Source organism: Herpailurus yagouaroundi, unplaced genomic scaffold (genome assembly GCF_014898765.1).
Source record: "Herpailurus yagouaroundi ecotype Mexico unplaced genomic scaffold, PumYag 29, whole genome shotgun sequence".
NCBI lineage: Eukaryota > Metazoa > Chordata > Mammalia > Carnivora > Felidae > Herpailurus > Herpailurus yagouaroundi.
This window is the reverse complement of record NW_024412377.1, coordinates 30,911,764-30,927,404: the sequence shown is the minus strand read 5'-3', so window position 1 is coordinate 30,927,404 and position 15,641 is coordinate 30,911,764. Positions and strand designations below refer to the sequence as shown.

The following is a 15,641-nucleotide window of genomic DNA, read 5'->3' as shown; positions in this document are numbered from 1 at the left end:
CCGGCTGAGGCTGGAAGGAGGAGGAACCCCTGGATTTCTGAGTCCAGGAAACCGCAGGGGATGCAGGTGCTTGGGCATTCCTCTTCAGCGGTTACCACCGAGAGAGCCCCTCAGCCTAAAAATACCTGCCAGGGAGCTGGGTGGGGAAGGGAAGAAACCGTGTGGGAGGCACTATTGGAGGGGTTTCAGAAAAAAGACGACAGGATGTGCAGGAAATCCTGTTTTGCTTAGAGATGTGGCCTAAGGCCAGTTCTTTCCCTCTCCCTTCATCCAGGAAGATAGAACTCGAAATTAGGAGTCACCACCTTCCTCCTGCCCCCATTCTCAGTCCTGTTCTTCTGCTCTGCTGTGGCACTCCTCCAGTGACAGGAATGGTGCAGGGAGAGGACGGGCAATGGGGACACCAGCAGGGTTCTTAGGTTCTCTTGTTCAGCCGCTCACTCACTGAGGTATCTAGCACCCTCTGATTCTGCTCTTCTATCACAACCACGTTTGAGAAAGCCCATCCCACCCTCCTATGTCACTCCCTCCAGAAACTGGGCTTCTGGGAGCCTTCTGAGCTAGGGGCCCATGGTTGAGTCTGTCCAGCAAATTGAGGTTATATTTGCATTTCTGGTGGGTGTGTTAGGCATTTGCAGCTTACTGTGTCTAGAAACGCCAAGATACTGCAGAGTGTCCAGGAGGTGAGGAAGGAGAAGGGAAAAATGCAGGACATAGGAAGATAGGCACATCCTCACTTATGTCACCCACCAGAGGCAAAGCCTTTAGAAATCATCTCCCTATGGATTGCAAGTTAGTATGTCAGCTCATCAGCAGGTACCTCTTACTGTGCAACAGTCAGAAACCACGACCCCAAGTCCCTGGGAGTGGCCACTGTGTCCGGAAGATTGAGGGAAGGGAGGGGGAGAAGACATGAGCAACTGGAACTTGCAGGAGAACATCTTGCTGGCTTGCCGATGGGGGCTTTAGATCTTTGGCTTGAACGAAATGGATATCAGGGTGGGTGCAGGCAGGGGAAGATGATGGACAGAGCACCCCAGAACAACCACCATTGGGAGCACTCAAAGCTCCATCAAGGAGTACGTGGATGTGGGTAATTTCAGTAGAATCGATTTGCAGATCCTGGTTTCCATATGTGCTTTTCCCTAAAACTGATGTCCTTGCGGGTACATTCGAGGTGTCAGGCTGATTCTCTCCCCGCAACTCCCCTTTTGCAGAAGCCCCCAGGGGACCTCTTTCTCACATGCTGCATCTTGCTAGGTGGAGACCCTCCAGTGCGCCAAATAAAGGATCAACTTGAAATATTGGTGTCCGAGTCTCTAGTACATACTGGGGATTGATTTCAAGTAGGAGGGGGTGAAAGACTAAGATTATAGCTTCAAGTTAAAGTAAATTATATGAGGTATTTTCTTAATCATTTGCCCCAATGCATGGGAAAACAATCTTCTTTCACTTTTACGCAGAAGATTATTGTGTATTGTGAGCTAATATGCATTTTTAATTTGGGTACAAGTCTCCTGCTTGTTTCAGCTTTTCTGTATATTTAGTGGCCCTATTAATAGCTTCTCTTCTTTTTGCTGGTAATTTCCACGAAATATTGTCTTACTCTAGCAATAAGCAATATTCATCCAAAATACAAAAACTAATCTTTAAAAAAAGACTAGTTCCCTTTTTTATGCTTGATGATTATTTAAAAACTGTATATGATAGTTATTTTATTTTACCCAATTATTTACTAATATAAATTGCAATGACAAATCGATCTATAGTATTGAGTAACATGTAGATTCTTATGGTGACAGGAAATTTTAACTTTTTCAATTTTGAATTAATAATAAATATAACAAATAATCTAGGAAATTTTAATATGTAAAATTTTAACTTATGTACATATTTTATAACCAAGGATTATGGTATGGTGACCTATATAGGATTTTCAAGCGTAAAAGCTTATCCTACTAAGATAAAGTTGTGTGGGTCACATAGTTGGAAATACGAGTGCAAGGAGGCATCATAAATGATGGAAAATTTATGGCTGTTAAAAAGAGCTTGTTCATGTGTCTTTTCAATAGATGAAGGTGGGTATTCAGTACATTAAACGAGTGATTTAACAATTTGAAAAGTCAATGTGCCAGAAGCTAACATATTTCTTAATAACTTAAACTTGCGATACAAATTTTATATGTGATTTTTAAAATGTCTGAGGAGGATAGGGGCGCCTGGGTGGCTCAGTCGGTTAAGTGTCCTACTTCGGCTGAGGTCATGATCTCCCCCGTTCCTGAGTTTGAGACCCACATCGGGCTCTGTGCTGACACCTCAGAGCCTGGAGCCTGCTTCAGATTGTCTCTGTCTGTCTGTCTCTCTCTCTCTCTCTCTGCCCTCCCCTGCTCCTGCTCTGTGTCTCTCTCCCTTTCAGAAATAAACATTAAAAAAAATTTTTGTTTTAAATAATAAATAATGTCTGAGAAGGATACATAGTTTTTCCCAAAATATTAGGAGGTCCCAGAACAAAGCACTTTACAGCTCTCCGCCCTTGGTGGTGGGAGATGAGCGCAGAAACGGAAGGTGTGGAGAGGGGCAGCCGGCCCCCTTCACGATTTTGTCTGCAGGTGGGGCTGTGGTCCTCATCACTGGTGGGTCTCCTCTGCTGAGCTGTTGGTGACCGGCCCCTAAGGGAGTGTGAAGCTAACGGACCCTGAGCTGGAACACGACCCTCCAGCGCGCTTGCTCAGATGTGCGCAGGTGCTACCGGGGACCGAACTTGTGTACCCAGCAGGGGTGTGCCGGGCCGTTCATTCTGCACTGGCCACGGCTCGACAACAGAAACCAGTGGGCAGGGGGATGCTGGCAGCAGGAGGCAGCTGATCAGACCCCTGGATCTGCCCGAGGGACCGGGTGGGAGTCCTTGATTATGCTCTTAGCCTGAGACTCGAAGAACCCGATGCAGGCTTCCTCGCCCCGCGGGGGGGGGGGGGCACCCTGTTGGTGGGGACCACTCACCCCTCTCCCTGACCTCACCCACCATCCTAGTGCTGCCTGCTCGGTCCCCTTCATCCTCTTCTCCTGTCATCCCCCAGACTCTTGCCTCTTGCTTAGGGTGTCTGCCTGCAAAGGCAGTTTGGGCAGAAAGTTCACTGGGTTCCCTGGGTCTAAGGAAGCACCCGTCCCTTTAGAAGTCAGTTTTCCAGGAGCTCCAGAAGTTGTTCTACACAGTGCGCCAGTTCTCACAGGGGCAGCTGTGTCGTGGCGCCTTGACTTGGGCTGGCCTGGCAGGAACGGGACAGGAGGGAGGGACGATCTGAGATGCTCCACTGGCAACAACAGGCAGGACGTGTGAAACGAAAGGAGTTCTCAGGAGGCCATGGTGGTGTGGTCCCAAGCAGTGAAGGCCAATGGGAGGGCATGAAGGTGTCAGGTGGCATCTTCAGTTTGGAGTTAATAACTTCCAGTCTGTTCCTTTTTTTTTTTTTAAGTTTATTTATTTATTTTGAGAGAGAGAGAGCATGTGAACTTGAGCAGGGGAGGGGCAGAGAGAGAGAGAGAGAGAGAAAGAGAGAGAGAGAATCCCAAGCAGGCTCCACGCTGTCAGCACAGAGCCCGCCTTGGGGCTCGATTTCACAAACTGCTGGTTCATGACCCTCCACTCAACCTACTGAGCCCCCCAGATGCCCCTCAGTCTGTTCTTTTCTCTTTTCTAATTTTTTTAAATGTCTATTTATTTCTGAGACAGAGAGAGACAGAGCATGAGTGGGAGACGGGCAGAGAGAGAGGGAGACACAGAATCAGAAGCAGGCTCCAAGCTGTCAGCACAGCGCCTGACGCAGGGCTCAAACTCGCGAGCCGCGAGATCATGACCTGAGCCGAAGTTGGCCGCTCAACCGACTGAGCCATCCAGGCACCCCTGTTCTTTTCTTAATGAAAGCTAATGTCACCATTCTGATGAGGGGGCATCAAAGTGGGGTGTAGTCCTCAAGGTGAGATGTGTGGTCCTGGAGGTCAAAACCACTTCCATAATGACATTAAGATTTTTTAAAACGTTGATTCTCTCCTAAGTGTATAGGGGAGGACCATAAGGTCTCTGGGTGGATCTGAAAATCAAACTGACAAAGACAGGTGAACAGGAGAAAAGTATACACGTGTACTGAATTGTTCCACGTACACAGGAGCCTTTGTAAGAGAATGAAGACCCCACGAACTGGCCAGCGCAGGCAGCTTTTATAGTTTTTAGACAAAGAAACGATACATTTGTGAAGATGTGTCAAAACAAAGAAGCTTGGGCTAGGGCTGGGAATGGTGAGGGAGTAACCGGAAAGGGAAGAGTGAGTTTAACAAGGTTTGTTTGCGGATTCCTCTGATGCCATCTCAGGGCTGACGGGAGTCTGTCTTCAGCGAAGGAGAACATATGTCCTGCCTTCAGGCAGAGAAGGGAGAGCTTTTTCTGCCTTTACTGCTCCTAATTGTCTTCGGCTCAAAACAATCTTTATGTCAAAGAGGCACATCCTGGGGTGATATATTCTGGTTTCCTTCAAATGTATCACGGAATTCTTTTAGGGAGATGACATCCTCACTCTGATGACAAGTAGAATGCGTGCTTCAGAATTCTTATGTTTTAAAGGTTTCCCAGTTTCAGTTTCTACTACAGTAAATATCAGTAGATATAATCCAATAGATACAACAAAAGCTTTTGGGGGGTTCGGTACTTTTTAAGAGTGTTGAAGAGTTCCTGAGACCAAAAAGTTTGGGAATTGCTGCCTTAGATCTTCTATTTCTGCCCTTGTTCTGTAGGTCTGGAGAAGGAGGTCCCGAAGAGAGGAGGAGATTCATTGCTTGAGGTCGCACAGAGCTCGAGGCAGAGTTGGGAAGAAAACTCTGTACCTACCATGTCACCCAGGTCACTTTGCCGATTAACCACTGGCCACGGCACTGAAGCTCCCATGTTCCCTCACTTCCCTCCAGGTATGTGGGGCAGGGGTTTATTGGTCTCCTTTCCCTCCTGCCTCCTTGTCCACTACCCCTGGGGCGGAGGGGGTCTCTTAGTGTGAGAATGCAGGAAAACAACGCTACAGGAGGCCACTCATATAAGCCAGGTTGGCAAAGCAGGGCTTGCTGTGCTCTCCTCTGAAGGGTGTTAGCTTTCTCAGATGGCGCCAGGAGGAGATCATTCTGGGACAGGAAGATTGAAACAGCAGAGCAAGGCAGACTGGTCTGCAGCAGACTCCATTTTGGTTGAAAGGTGACCAGACAGGAATAGTCAAGATCTACTTTGCCTCATTCCAACTGTGACCCTAATCTGCTGTGACTAACGTTACTGTCCTTCTGTTGATGGACTGCTCCTGTGGCCCGTTGAAACATTGTGAGACATAACAGTTGGGGTCCATGTAAAAGGAGCCTTAGAACTATCTAGTGCATTTGCTCATTCATGCGGTGGTGTTTGTTGAGTATCTGCCGTGTGCCTCATACAGGTCTGGGCTCTGGGGATACAATGTGATGAGACAGACATAGGTCCTTCTCTCATGGAGACCACCTCTTAGCAGGATGTCCACTCCCTCCTTTTCAGATGCCTGAGGCTCAGAGTGACTTGTCCAAAGTCATACAGTCAGGTGAGAAAAGAATTTGCTGAGTATGTACCGCTGGTCCCCTGGAGGATAGAGCAGAAATAGACAACCGAGCCGGTGCCACAAACAAACTTGTTAGGGAGATGAGACTTATGCCCAAGATAGTATAAGGATTTAGGCAGCACAGGCTAGGTGAGTAGACAGTAATTATTTAATTGCTTTAGTTACTTAAGGGCAGTTTTTGTGCCAAAACAAATTAGTCAGGGGGGTTGTTTTTGTGTTTATTGTTTGTTTCTTTAAAGTTCAATTTATTAAGGTACACATTTGAAACTCAAGTTCTCGATTTTAAATTCTGCTTATAAATAGATTAAGATTTGTACATCTAGAAAATCTGAAAAATCATTTTTGAAGGCCTTAGATTAACATGTTGTATCACTTCCAAATGCAGTTAAACTACTTTAAATATTTTAGACTGTGTGTACAAATTTAATACATTTGATTTCCTTTTTAAGTAACTCAATTGCCTGATTTAACAAAACATCCTAAGTACTTGAATCAGCTCTTAAAGAATTAACAGGTCACAATCTTAAAAGTGTGGTGGTTAAAAGAAAAGCTTAAGTTTTCTTAGATGTTTCAATGCTATATAAACTTAGTGAGGTTTCTACTTGAGGTCAAAAGTCTAAATTAGTTATCCACCTGACATTCAGGATGAAATTTCAACATTGATCTGTTTACAACTGAAATAGGCCAAATTATCCTAAGTTTTTCACATACCTAAAATACCAAACGTGCACAGATTCCTAAGGCAAAATATTAATGCTGTAGTTTTGATACTCTTAAACATTTCTATACTTGGTTTTACCTCTTTCTCAAATAAAAGGTATCAGGGGACAATTCAGATCATCCTGCCGTATTCTCGGAGTTTGGGGGGGCTGCTTTCTCAGCTTGCTGGAGATTACCCAGCAAGCAGAGATTTTGGTCTAGATACTGACTCTACCCTCACCTGTTGCCCCCATTGTCAAGAACACTCCTTGCGGTGTCCCCAGGCATGGCTTTCCCTTTCATGTTGGACAATGAGTGATCCTGCTGTTCAAAGAAACTTTCAGCTTGCCTTCAATTTGATTGGTCATTTGATTGAATTTTACTTTTCTTTGGATCTTAAGATACGTAGAAGTATTTTATGTCAAACACAAAACAGCCTTGAATTGGGAGATTCCTGCGTTGTCTGATCACCCCTATTTTTAGAACCTCACAACTCCTAGGAGTATTAAGATGTCAATGCGTGTTCTACTGTGGGTAGTGAGTCACTTCCATCTGTGACATATGGACAGGCCTACCTCTATTTCACGGTCACGTTTTAAGGGGCACCTGGGTGATTCGGTCGGTTAAGTGTCCAACTTCAGGTCAGTCATGATCTCAGGGTTTGTGAGTTCAAGCCCCGAGTCAGGCTCTGTGCTGACAGCTCAGAGCCTGGAGCCTGCTTCAGATTCTGTGTCTCCCTCTCTCTCTGTTTCTCCCCCCCCCCCTCTCTCTCTGTTTCTGTCTCCCTCTCTCTCTCAAAAATAAACATTTAGAAAAAATGTTAAGTCACAAATAAGATGAGGCCCTGGCCTTCGAGGAATGTACGATTTGGCATTCTTTTCTCTTTCCAGAGCTCCTTAAAGAGGTACACTTCCTCAGATATACCTCTTGAACTCTCTCCTGCACCTGCCACAGGATGGCCAGTGTACCTGCAAGGGGTGTCACAGATATTGGAGGAATTGAATAGGAAATTATGGGAAACTGTGGACTTGAGTGGAAAGTTGAGGTAGAATTGATTCAGTAGAGACACAGACTGAAGGTTAATCTTTGAAGAAGTCGAGCAGCACAGAGGGTGTAAACTGACAGAAAGGTAAGATCTAAGGAGGCATCCTGTAGGTTGATGAGAATGAGAGAGTTCAGAGAAACATGATAATAAGAAATAAATGGAGCGGGCGCTGACCGTAGCCAGCCTCTCTCTTACATGTTGTGGATGTGTTGACTAACTCACTTCCTTCTCCCGGCATCCCTAGAGGGCAGATGCCATCATTATTGCCGTTTTTCCAGAATGAGGGAAGAGCTGTACCAAAGAGCTTAAGTCACGTATTCTCGGACTGTGTGTGGGATGATTGAAGATCTTTCAGCAGACACTTCGGTGTGACCTGCGAAGAAGCAGCGGTGTCCCCCGAGCCCCCCTTCCCAGTCTTGCTGGCTGGGCCTGCCGTCAGAGTTCAGTTCTGTCTGCCTGGAAGCTATCTTCTCATGCGAGGTGCTCGCCGGAGTGCTTGAGGATGGAGCAGGGCCAGGCCAAGCTTGCGAAACAGATTTAAGGCGAGGGTTTTGTGCCTGCTTGGCGATAGTGCTGCTTGTTTAGCAGAATTTGATCTCAGACTTGCTGCCATGGTAACGGGCACCTGTCAGCGAGCTTGTCCAGGGCTGCTTTACCTCTGATCGCCAGAGATTGCTATTGTCTCCCAGAAGCCCTGACAATTGCCTAACTATCCCACAGCCGAGGGCAGCTTGAAACTGCCCCAGGTCTAGGGCTGCTAGGTGGCAGTGCTCACATAAAAGGTATTAGCACGGCACACTGCCACTCTGTCAGAGGAGGTGCACCCAGGCCAGCAGGGTCCTGGCGAGGAGGCAGGGCTTTTGGGCAAAGGGCAGAACTAGAGACAGTAGTTGTTTTAAGAGGAGAGATTCCTTCGAGTCAGGAAAGGGGGTGATGGCATGAAGGCCTAGAATTAGGTGCCTCTAATTCTAGAGGTGGAGGGAGGAGAAGCTTCTGCCTGGTGGCTCACGTTTCCTTGGTGAAGCGGAGATCCAGGACTCGGGTTGAAGTAAAGGGGGTGGGATTGGTAGAGGGCTTAAGTTCAGCGGCGACTGGACAAAGTGCCTTTTGTTTGCCCCGTTCACAGTCGTCTGGGAAGCAGGGCTATCCAGGACCAGGAGGGTAGAGCTTCTCTGAAGAGAAGCCTAGGAGGCTGAGCATAGATGGCCCTAGGGTCTAGGTAGAGCATTTGTCCCGACCCCTGGCACCTATTAAGATGTCCAGGTCATTCAATAGGAGGCCAAGGATCCCTGCCCGTCCTTCTCATGATCAGTGAGAAGAAGGACAAAGCACAGGCTGAGGGACCAAGTAGCCAGAGACACTTGCTCAGCAGGGCTCAGCGAGTCTGGAAGGGGAAGATGACGGGGCATTTTCCTGTCTCTTCCGAAAGTGCATGGGAGTTTTGGATGCGCATCTTGAATTTTAAGACTCCCTGAGGTCAAAGAGGAGGACAGTCAGTTCTGGAGGAGATGAAACGGCTTTGCCTTTTGTTTCTCTGCAAGAGCTGATGAATAATTCAAGGCAATGGTGAGGAAGTGGGCTCTGTAGGACAGGCCAGCTTGGAGCAGGTTCATCCTGGTGGGTTGCCGTGGGACTGAGCTCTGTCTCCATCTTGTATGCTCCTCAGCCTCCCTGGCCCTGAGCCCACATGGCTCCCGTGGAGCCGTGCTCCTTTTCAGCCAAGGGGATGAATGTCTGCTACAGAAAGGCCCTGGAAGAACTGCAAAACTCAGGCAGAGACAAGCAGGCGTGAAGAGGCCAGCTGCCTTCCTCTCAGGCATTTGCTTTGTACTGCGAGGACCAATGAGGGGCACTGCTAAGGGACGGGGAGAGGCGAGAAAGTGGGTTGGCTGGCTGGGGAATCCCACAGGCCTGCTGGACCCTGTGTGGCCACGGGCTTCTTTCTCTACTCAGCTGGAGACAGTCTGTCCGAGACGGACAAAATGCACCTTTTAAGTAGCCCTTCCCCCAGGACTCACCTTTGATCTCCATTTGCTGGTTCCCATTTAAAGGCGTAGATGTCAAGAGCCCTCCAATGCAGCAGATGCCCACCTCCAGCTGGAACTGAATTTACACACCAGTAAATCAGGGAGTTAATAATCAAACTGTCTGGATTTTGCCTTCAAATTCGGCCATCAGTGTATTCTTATTGTATCCTGTAACACCTAAAAATACCTTTGAGGCACTTTAAGTACACAAAACACCACACTGCTTGTCTTTGTAAGAGTGGCCGTGCAAAGGTCCTGGCACCAACGCCTGATCACCCAACGCAAGAGCCGGCTGCCGCCTTCCTCACCGCGTGGAAGACTTGAAGACTTGCCTAGGCAGCCACACGTGAAGGAAGAGAAAAGGGTGTCCGTGCAAAATAATGGCATTTCTGGGTATCATGTTTTCTTTATGTAGGTATTCAGCTCTATGAAAGTGTGTTTAGCGACTCAGTCATAAACGAATTTGAGAACTTTTGGCAGTCAAACCAAGGTCTTGTATGGGACAAGGGAATGGATGTTGTTCTCAGGAAACCCCTCATCAGTCTTCAGCAATGTTCCCCAAAATACAGAGGAAGGGAACCCCTGTGTGGGTGCAAATTCTCCTCCAGGACTCAACCTCCTGACTTAGAGGCAGTCCCTGCAGTCAGCATGGTCTGACACCTTTTTGGTCCCCCAGGAAAAATTAGACATCTTCATTTGAACAGAAGTCCTCACTGTTTTGTAAAGTAGTGCTCCCCTCTCCAAATAAAAACATGGACCTGAGAGTAAAGGAATGGTGTCATGGTACTCTGAGTGTGTGTGTATACTGGGACGTGGGGGAGGGGCCCTGGGGGAGTCACTATAAACACAGAGCCATGAGAATCTGCACATTCATTTAGCAAGCACAGATCGAGTGCCCACAGAATAGCTTGATGTAGGAATTAGATGAATTGAGACAATAGTAACAATGATAATAGAACACTTTCTATGACTAAACTCTATTCCAAGTGGCTATGATCTGAATATTTGTGCCCCCCCCCCCATCAAATTCATGTATTGAAATCAAACCCCTAAGGTGCTGGTATTAAGAAGTGGGGCCATTGGGAAATGATTCGGTTGCTAGAGCAGAGCCCTTATAAATGGGATTAATGCCTATAAAAGACGCCAGAGAGTTCCCTTGTCCCTTCTGCCATGTAAGGGCACAGTGAGAAGACAGCCATCAGTGGGCAAGCTGACTCTCAGCAGACACAGAATCTGCCAGTGCCATAATCTTGGGCTTCCCAGCAGCCAGAACTGTGAGAAACCCATTTCTGTTGTCCTTAAGCCTCCCGGTTTGTGATATTTTTTATTATAGCAGGTGAAGAAAGTAAAGCACAAACCCTCCTATGTTTTGGGAAATGTGTAATTTGGTGAAGAGGAACACTGTATACCCAGGTACCAGAAAACACAGGAAGATATAATCAATATTAATGGGGGGCTGGGGGGGGCGGAAACAAAGAAACTATGGAATTGCCCGAGAAGGAGATATAATTTCTGAACTTGGAGGCAGGAGGTGGGAAAGGCTTCCTGGAGAAGAGCATTCCTTCTCCTTTCTTGGTCCCATTTGTGAGCCAAAAGACAAGCTGTATTAAGTCTAATAAACCTAAGAATAGTTCTAGAGATTTAACTGCCCTGGTGTTTGGAATGAAATTAGATTAAACAAAGAACCGATGTTGGCATCTTCTGACTTGCCAGAAGTTCACGTCTACGGAGTCTTGTGAGGAGCCCACAGATGCTCCACTGCCTGCTGCTTCTGAGGCCACCTGCTCTTCTTTGAGTTTCAGCCTCCTTCGAGGTATAGAATCTCTCCGAAATAATCTCTTACTTGGGATTACTGATTTTATGTTTCATTTGAGTAGGAGTGTAGGAAAAAAAAGAGCTTTCTTATTTCTTTTCTCTGCAATAAACAATTTTCGACAATACTATTGGTTAAATAGTCATCTGTGATGTTACCTTTAGGATATAATCATCATTTATTATATTCCTTATTCCTTCTGTGGAAAAACCGACTCGTTTGTGATGAAAAGGACCAAAAGAATATTATTGCATAAATATAGAAGTTATTTAAAAAAAAAATTGTTAACTATCTTTTTTTTGAGACATTGTTGGGGCAGAGAAGGCAAAGATGAGTTCTGGTCCTGAACATCGATCAGTTCAAAATATAAAAGGAGCAAAGCAAACACACACACACACACACACACACACACACACACACAATGAGGCAGCTGCTAAAGAGAAGCTGCAGAGAAGGAAATGCCCCCGGGGGGTGGGGGGGGGGGGAACTTCACTGTTTCATTTCACTGCACACCTTCCTGTGCTGGTGCCCTGAACCCCTGGTAATCTGCATAAAAGAGACAGGGCAGTCATTTTGAGTTGTTTCTGTCCTATCCAGAGAATCTAGCCAGGTTAGGTAAAGTGACAGGCTAGGGCCAGGATTTTAGAACTTGTAAATATTCGGCTGCCTGTCTGTGAGCTGACCATGGTGACAGTTAGCCATAGGCCTTTGCAGATGAATTTCCCAAGGATTTTCAGATTAATGAGTCCAGAGAGCCTCCCGCAGGGGCAAGGAAGTCACGTTATCAGATTACCAGAAAACGGGAATCTAAGGGTTTAAATGAATGATGGGACACCAGGAGTGACTGTCAGACCGGTTTCTCATAAACACTTCTGTTTCCAGGATGTGCAGGGAAATGGGGTGGCTTCAAGCATGTGTGACTTCAGGGAAGAGGGAGGTGGTTTTCCAAGTGTATCTTTGATCCCTTGCCCCTGTGTTTGCACATACACCCATGAACGCTCTTCGAGCCTGCAAAAGCCACCCCTCTGCAGTGGACATCCATCATGACATCTAACTGCTCAGCACTTCCCCAAGACCCCGTGTGGGTTTGAAATTTTCCTGATTTCTGATTCCAGTTCCCCAGGAAGGAGCGAGAAATCGTTCCCCGAATTCCTTTGCAGCTGGATAGAAGCATAGGCCTGGCCTCCTTAGATGCACGCATGCAAGACTTTGATTAGAAGGAGAGTTTGCAGAGTCCAGAGTGCTGAGTAGAAGACTTTCAGTTAGGGTGACAGAGAGACATGGCGTCTACGGAGGCAGAGGTGACGATGGTCCCAGGTACAGTTCCCGAGACTGTACCAGCAGTCTCTCCTGGAACAAGTAGCCCATGCAATAGCCAGTGTAGTGCAGTGACCACAGTTGGGGTAACCACAGTGAATTCTGTCTGCAACCAAGCATCTGTCTAACTCTCTTTGTACATATAGGGCGTACCAAGAACTCAGCAGAAAAGTGAATATTTTCATGTAATATTTTAGTCAACATTAAGATATTCCAGCCTTGCCAAAAATGTATGCGTGTGTTTTATCCTTACTTCAAAGTCAAAGAAACAGAAAAGTCTAATGATCCACTCAAGTGATATAGCACACCCAGATTCAAGCTAGAACCCGGCTTTCTGACTCCTAGTGCTTTCCTTTCTCCACAAAGTCTTGCCTCAGCATGTAAAGAGACTTGGATCTCATTCCTGATTGAAATTCAACTAGAAATTCTCAAAAACACAACAACCCTTCCAAGGAGCTCTTGGCTTAGGGTGCTCACACGACAGTGAGCAGGGTTGGGACCAAGGTGAAGAAGTACAAAATTTAATGGGCACCAAAAAAGGCAGTGATCCAGGCAATATTTTCATGCAATATTTTAAAAATCGAACTGAATGAAAAAAGCCATGATGAGCCAAGATCAACATTTTAGGTACAAACAGGATCAGGCTGCATGATTATTCGCTTTGTCCCAAGTTCCGATAGAGTTCTGATCCTGTCTTTTGGGAACTTACACATGTTATTTTAAAAGAAGTTAACGACCCAGATTAAGCCACCTAATTGCCTTCTCAGATGTTCCAAGTTTGAATCTTTCCCTTCCAGTGTGTGAACTTTCTCCAGCAGAATACATAGCAGCATCTCTCTGTGAGCATTCCTGAGCCCATACATTTGGATTAGATCAGAATATCTGCGTCCAGGCCTGTCTGGATCTTGCAGAAATATTAGCTCTGGCTGAATCTCCAAAATAACAGAGTAAAGAGAACGAAACCAAAGGAGACATAAGATTAAATTGTAATGAATATCTGGGCTGTTGGCTGTCCAGCACCTATACGTAGATGCCTGGGTAAGTCGTAACGATGATAATGGCGATTAACATTTATTTGCCACTGTTCCAGAAACTGTGTAAGACACTTTAAACAGCTGATGGTTCTTGTCACAATCTGTGTAAGGTAGGAGGAGCTCATGGGGAAAGTGAGGTTGAAATCCCTAGTTGACAAGTTCCAGAGCCACAATTCAAGCCCAGGTCTCACAAACTCTCAGGTTCAAGGCTTCCTGCTACAATCTGTTTCCTTTCAAGAAAGTGAACTTGTTACCTTCAAGAAATCAAGGAGGCTGAGGACTATGGAGCACCCAGACGGGACTTGCCCAGCAAGCCAATGGATGGCCTCGGGAAAGCCTCACCTTCTCTTTGATGAGTGGGTTGCACTCTCTGTCCAGTGACCAGGCACCACTGAATTATCCCTGCCATGCTGCAAAATCTTTCTTGTCCCAAAGGATAGCCTTACAGATGTGTATGCTCATTACATTGTGCTGGAAGTTCTAATACAACAAGAACATCTTCAGAAGGCATCCTGACACAGATGGGGAAACTGAGGCTCGGGTAAGTAAAGCGATTGCAATATTGAAAACTGGGGCTAGAATCCAGTTCTCCTGACCCCCGGGTAGGTAGTAGTCCTTCACTGCACCATATAGCCACTCAGAGTAAGTCTGCACCCTATGTGTCCAAAAGACGATGCTTCATCACTGAGGCTTGAGACTCTCCTTCAAAGAGTTTGTAGGCCAGAGTTCAAACACTGGCATCTATCTTATGGGCCAAATCTAGTTTGCAGGTGTGCTTTTTTTCTTAGTTTGAAAAAAGTTTTTTTAAACATTTGGACTAGCTGATACCCTTTTAAAAATCAAGGGTTTTCAGATACAAATCCACATATCTGGCTTCTTTTGAAAAATTCCAAGATCGGGACACATTGGAACCATTTTCAAAGATGACAACTATTGGCCAGGACTGGTGGCATGTTGGAGCCCACTCAGACTGACTCATAAGAACCAAATACAAAGTGTTCAGGAATGTTGAAAGCCAATTGTTAAACACTTGATAGCCTGAAACCAGCCATAGTGGGATGATTTACTTAACAGATATTGGCCAAACTACAAATTAGAGCTTTTATTTCCCCTGTCTTGACCTGCCTTCCTCCTGCCCTCCCTCTCTTCCTTCCTTCATTCTCCCCTCCTCCCTCCATCTTTCCTTCTGTCTCTGGCTCTGTCTTTCTCTCCTCTCGCTCACTTGCTCACTGCTCACTTACTGTTTTTCTCCTTGTCTTGGAGTCCCAGTTTATCACCATAACGCTGGCTGGAACTTAAAGGGGATTCACGTTGTTTAGAAAAGCACAGTCCTGCTGGGCCATCTTCACTTGCTTATGTTATCCCCTGGCTAGGGAAGGCACTGGAATTTTCATCTCCTGTGATAGACTATGGATATAAATGGTGATCTTCCTAAAGCAAGCTTGTGCATTGTTGAGTCAGGGAAAAGAAGTCGGTCACCACAATCTGGGCTTTAAGCTCTTTTAAAACATTTCTTATTCAAGTATAACACAGATGTGCAAAACCTAAAAGCCCAGCTCAAGGAACTATCATAAAGTGAGCTTCATTCAATAATATTCAATTCAAGACAGAAAATATTGACAGTATAAGCAGAACTTCCTCCTTTTCCCCCTTACTGCTCCCTTCCTCCTTCCCAAAGGCAACCATTCTCCTGACTGCTGACACTATAATTTAGTTTTTCCTACTTTTGAACTTGATGTAAATGGGATCTAGAGTGTACATATATTCTTTACCTCTGGGTTCTTTGATTCAACCTTCTATTTGTGAGTTCCAGTCATTTTTTGGAATGGATGAATGCCACGGTTCTTTCTATGAATATTCCACAATTCATTCATTCATTTTACTACTGGGTGGTTTCCAAATCGAGCTATCTTAGCCCAGGTTCCCCCAAAAGGAGAGCCTGAGACAAAGGTTTACCTGTGAAAACTTCATTTGAGAATGGTTTTCCTGAGAATTGGTATGCAGGCCAGGTAGAGTGAAATGGAAGAAGGGAAGCCCCCTCTGGATGTGTTTCTAGGTTAACCACCACCATGGTCGGCTGGTGCTCAA

At 46.0% G+C, this 15,641-nt stretch overlaps 1 long non-coding RNA gene across 4 annotated transcripts in view; it reads left to right on the top strand.

Annotated features, from left to right (window-relative positions):
* LOC121043830 (uncharacterized) overlaps window positions 1-15,641 on the top strand; it is a 235,215-nt gene that overhangs the window by 99,616 nt on the left and 119,958 nt on the right. For 2 of the 4 annotated variants that reach the window (XR_005797020.1, XR_005797019.1), the window contains exon 4: window positions 4,786-4,956. This is a non-coding gene — a long non-coding RNA (uncharacterized LOC121043830). Of the gene's footprint in view, window positions 1-4,785; window positions 4,957-7,606; window positions 10,159-15,641 lie in introns of those variants that run through there. The other 2 variants (XR_005797022.1, XR_005797021.1) reach the window with 2 other exon arrangements.